Below are 5,625 nucleotides of genomic sequence, written 5' to 3'. Positions count from 1 at the left end.
CAGGCCCACGCACGCGCACTGCGCGCCCAGGCGAGCCGACCGCCCGGCACAGTCTCTGCGTTCCCCGTACCCAGCGGCCTTTCGAAGTGAGAGCGCCTGCGCAGTTAAGGAGCTCGGCGTGGCCTGCAGGGGCGCTGTGCGGAGTCTGGGCATGCGCGGACACGGAGTACCCACCTACCTACCTGCTCACTTGTCATCTGGGAGAAGAGTCCCTGCTGAGATCATATGTCAGGACCTGGTCACCTTTAAAATAGGTCTCGCTTGGTGATTCAGAGTATAGGCTTTGGAGTCAGGCCTGGGTTAAGTCTGAACTCTTGACAGTTAAAGTCTGTGTGACCTGGGCAAGTTACTTCACCAGAGTTCAGTTTCTTCAGTAGTAAAATGAGGATAATTATGGAACCATTTACTGAGTCGCTGGGAAGATTAGATTGCCAGGACAATACCTGGCACGTAAAAGACCTCAAAAAATGGTAACAGTGAGTAGTAGTAGTGCCAGTCATAGAGCCCAACAGATGATAGTTCTGATTTCATGTTGGATACATGGCCTAGAGACACAGCCTTAGACTTAAAATGAGAAGACCTGGGTCGAAACTCCCAGTTAACTTGCTGTGTGACCTCAGGCAAATGCAGCACTTGGTCCAGGGCTGATATGCATAAGGTTGGCTACCTTTTCCATGGAATATTCCTGCAGTGAGGATGAGCTGCTGCCAGGTAGACAGTGGGTTTGGATCTGGGCCAAATATCCTGACTTCCCAAAAGTGTGGCTAGTGGAACAAAAGAAACATAGCAGGCTACCCCAAAAATGTATGCTTTCCCTTTGTTACAAATAATACTTAATTGAAACCAGAAAACATTAACTTCTAATTACTACATGTACCAATTAGGACTGGCTTTTAGAAAGACAACCTGACACACTGATGTTTCCCACTAATATTCAATGGTTAACGTTTCAGAAACACAGTTCAGTAGTTCTAGTTTATCGGTCATACATACATAAAGCTGCAAAACCTTGTATAAAGCAGTTACATGCTGAAATCTTCTGGTTGAATTGGAGATAGAAATCTCAAGCCATCCGCATCTCCCTTCCCCTCAGATCTTTCTTTCTCCCTATCCATCGATCTTTCCCAGGTGAAAATATTTCAAATTCCATAACACCAAAAGCACAAGCAGCAAAAGAAAAAAAAACTGGACTTCATTAAAATTAAAAACTAGGCTGGGCACAGTGGTTCACACCTGTATTCTCAACACTTTGGGAGGCCAAGGCAGGAGAATCACTTGTCATGAGTTCAAGACAAGCTGAGGCAACATAGTGAGACCCCATCACTATTAAAAAAAATAATAGTTGGTAAGGTGCAGTGGCTCATGTCTGTAATCCCAGCACTTTGGGAGGCCAATGCAGGAGGACTGCTTGAGCCCAGGAGTTCAAGACCAACCTGGGCAATGTAACAAGAACCCATCTCAGGAGGTCAAGGCTGCAGTGAGCTGTGATGGCACCACTACCCTCCAGCCTGGGCAACATAGTAACATCCTGTCTCAAAAAAAAATTAAAGTCATCGGCAAAGCCTGAGTCCTGTCCTCTCACTCTCCTCCCTGGACAGCATGAGCTTCACCACTCGCTCCACCTTCTCCACCAACTACCAGTCCCTGGGCTCTGTCCAGGCGCCCGGCTACAGTGCCTGGCTGGTCAGCAGCAAAGCCACTGTCTATGCAGGCGCAGGGGGCTCTGGTTCCTGGATCTCCGTGTCCCGCTCCACCAGCTTCCTGAGTGGCATGGGTTCTGAGGGCCTGGCCGCGGGAGTGGTCGGGGGTCTGGCAAGAATGGGGGGCATCCAGAACAAGAAGGAGACCACGTAAAGCCTGAACAACTGCCTGGCCTCCTACCTGGACAGAGTGAGGAGCCTGAAGACCAAGAACCGGAAGCTGGAGAGCAAAATCTGGGAGCACCTGTAGAAGAAGGGACCCCAGGTCAGAGACTGGAGCCATTACTTCAAGACCATTGAGGGCCTGAGGGTTCAGATCTTCACAAATACTGTGGACAATGCCTGTATTGTTCTGCAAATTGACAATGCCAGTCTTGCTGCTGATGACTTTAGAGTCAAGTATGAGACAGAGCTGGCCATGTGCCAGACTGTGAAGAGCCACATCCATGGGCTCCACAAGGTCACTGATGACAAATGTCACTCAGTTGCAGCTGGAGACAGAGATTGAAGCTCTCAAGGAGGAGCTGCTCTTCATGAAGAAGAACCATGAAGAGGAAGTAAAAGGCCTACAAACCCAGATTGCCAGCTCTGGGTTGACTGTGGAGGTAGATACCCCCAAATCTCAGGACCTCGACAAGATCATGGCAGATACCAGGCGCAATATGACGAGCTGGCTCAGAAGAACCAAGAGGAGCTGGACAAGTACTGGTCTCAGCAGATTGAGGAGAGCACCTCAGTGGTCACCACGCAGTCCACCGAGGTTGGAGCTGCTGGGATGATGCTCACAGAGCTGAGACATACAGTCCAGTCCTTGGAGATCGACATTTCCATGAGAAATCTGAAGGCCAGCTTGGAGAATAGCCTGAGGGAGGTGGAGGCCTGCTATGCCCTGCAGAGGGAGCAGCTCAATGGGATCCTGCTGCACCTGGAGTCAGAGCTGGCACAGACCTGGGCAGAGGGACAATGCCAGGCCCAAGAGTACAAGGCCCTGCTGAACATCAAGGTCAAGCTGGAGGCTGAGAGCACCGCCTACTGCTGCCTGCTGGAAGATGGCGAGGACTTCAATCTCGGTGATGCCCTGGATAGCAGCAACTCCATGCAAACCATCCAAAAGACCACCACAAGCTGGCTAGTGGATGGCAAAGTGGTGGCTGACCAATGACACCAAAGTTCTGAGACATTAAGCCAGCAGAAGTAGGATACCCTTTGGGGAGCAGGAGGCCAATAAAAAGTTCAGAGGTCAAAAAAAAATTAAAAACTTTTCTGCATCAAAGAACACTATGAAGAAAATGAGGGTAAAAAGCCTCACAGAATGGGAGAAGATATTTGCAAATCAGATATCCAATAAGGATCTAGTATCCAGAATTTATAACAAACACTTTCAGCTCAACAACAAAAAGAAAACCCAATTTAAAAATGAGCAAGGAACTTAAATCGACATTTTTTTGAAGAGAATGTACAGATGGCCAACAAACACATGAAACAATATTCATCATTAGTCATTAGGAAAATGCAAATTAAGGCACAGTGAGATACCACCTCACACCTCCAGGCAACCCTTCCTTCTCTGATTTCAACCCTGCCAACAAACCCGCCTCTCTCAGTCCCCCTCCCACCACCATCCCCTCCTCCTTCTCCTTCGGCTCCTCTCCCCCACCCCCTTATCCTGGTCCTCCATCCCAACCTTCCTTCTCCACCACACACCCGGTCTTGTACCCAACCCCCTTCTGCCAAAGGTCACTCCCACAACCAAATGTTTTCCAAAGTCCTTCCCTTGCGAAAGGTGTCAGGGTCGAAGGTATAGTCCAAATTCATGTTCCCTTCTCCCTAGCCAACCTCTCCCAGCTTAAAAAGAGACTCAGCTCCTTTTCCACAGACCCCATTTCCTCGCGCAAGGAATTTCTGTATGTCACTCAATCTTATGACCTTACCTGGCATGACATTTATGTCATCCTCTCCTCCTCCCTCACCCCGGAGGACAGGGAATGTATCTGGACAGCCACCCAAGCCTATGCAGACACTCTCCACCAACAAGATGCTGCCCATAACCTTATAGGGACCCTAGCTGTCCCCAGAACTGACCCCAATTGGGATTATGAGGCAGTTTCCTCAGACAGACAGAAACGAAGCCATATAATATCATGCCTCCTAACTGGCATGGATAAAGCTGCCCTTAAGGCTGTAAACTATGAAAAGATAAAAGACATCACACAAGGCCCCAATGAACATCCTGCTCTTTTCTTCTCCCTCATTTCAGGGGCCATAACTAATTATACCACCTTAAGCCCTGATACCCATGAGGGCAGAATCTACCTACCCATTTACACTTCATTTCCCAGTCAGCCCCCAACATCTGAAAGAAACTTAAAAAACTAGAAGATGGCCTTCATACCTCCCAAAGAGACTTAATCAAAGTGGCCTTTATGGTCTTTAATGATGATGGCTAGAATTTTGAAAAATAACAAAACAAAGAAAAGAAAAGAAGTATTGGCAAGGAGGTAAAAAAAAAAAATGGAACCTCATGCGTTATTGGTGGGAATGTAAACTAGTGCAGCTGCCGTGGAAAACGGTTTGACTGTCCCTCAAAACACGAAACATAGGATTACCATATGAGTCAGTAATTCAACTCATGAGTATATTCCCACAAGAACTAAAAACAGGTGTGCAAACAAAAACCTGCACACAAATGTTCACATAGCACTATTCACAATAACCAAAAACTGGAAACTACCCAACTGCCCATCAACTGATGAATGGATAAACAAAATAGAGTATATCCACACAAAAAAATATTATTTGGCCAGGCACGGTGGCTCACGCCTGTAATCCCAGCACTTTGGGGGGCCAAAGCGGGTGGATCACAAGGTCAGGAGATCAAGACCACCCTGGCTAACACGGTGAGACCCCATCTGTACTAAAAATACAAAAAAAAATTAGCCGGGCATGGTGGCAGGTGCCTGTAGTCCCAGCTACTCAGGAGGCTGAGGCAGGAGAATGGCATGAACCTGGGAGGCGGAGCTTGCAGTGAGTGGACATCTCGCCACTGCACTCCAGCCTGGGCGACAGAGCAAAACTCGGCCTCAAAAAACAAAAACAAAAACAAAAACAAAAAAAGAAAAAGAAAAGAAAAGAAAAAGAAATGTTATTCAGCCAAAAAAAAGAATGAAGTACTGATACATGCTACAACATAGATAAACCTTGAAAATATTATGCTAAGTGAAAGAAGCCAGACATGAAATGCTACAGAGTGTATAATTCCATTTACATGAAACATTCAGAGTAAGCAAACCTACAGTGACAGAAAGCAGATTAGTAGTTGCCATGGGCTGAAAGGAAGAGGAACCAGGGAGTGAGTGCTTAATAGATAAGGGGTTTCCTTTTGAGACAATAAAAATATTCTGGAACTAGATGGTGGTGATGGTTGCACGACATCGTGAATGTACCACATGTCACTAATGGTCAGTTTTACTTTAGGTACATCATATCACAATTGAAAAAAAAAAAAAAAACCTCAATATCTCTCCAGGCCCAGGTAGGTAATAGAAGTTAAAGAACCTAGCCAGTTGTGAAACTGAGGCAAACTGGAGTGTGGAGATCCCCTTTAAAGAGGACAGCTACTGTACAACTCCAGCTGGTGGTTTTAAAGAAAGAATTTGGGACCCTTGTTGCCAGATTTTTCAATCTTTCAAGAAAAGGAAAAATCAAATTCGAATGCACATAGAAGTCTCTTGTAACTTGTTAAATACATATTCTGACTCAGTAGGTCTAATGGTAGGACCCAAAATATGCATTTCTGTTTTTTAGACTTTATCATTGGAATAATATTAAGTTCACAGTCAAACTGAGAGTAAGATACAAAGATTTTCCACATACTCCCTGCTCCCACACATACATATCCCCCCCATTATTAACGTCCCCAACCAGA

General features: G+C 46.3%; 1 pseudogene; it reads left to right on the top strand.

Annotated features, from left to right (window-relative positions):
- The first annotated feature begins 1,599 nt into the window (after positions 1–1,599).
- Positions 1,600–2,884, top strand: LOC141408633 (keratin, type I cytoskeletal 18 pseudogene; annotated as a pseudogene).
- The last annotated feature ends 2,741 nt before the right edge of the window (positions 2,885–5,625 follow it).

Source organism: Macaca fascicularis, chromosome 15 (assembly GCF_037993035.2).
Source record: "Macaca fascicularis isolate 582-1 chromosome 15, T2T-MFA8v1.1".
Taxonomy (NCBI): domain Eukaryota; kingdom Metazoa; phylum Chordata; class Mammalia; order Primates; family Cercopithecidae; genus Macaca; species Macaca fascicularis.
This window is presented reverse-complemented; position numbering and strand designations above follow the sequence as displayed.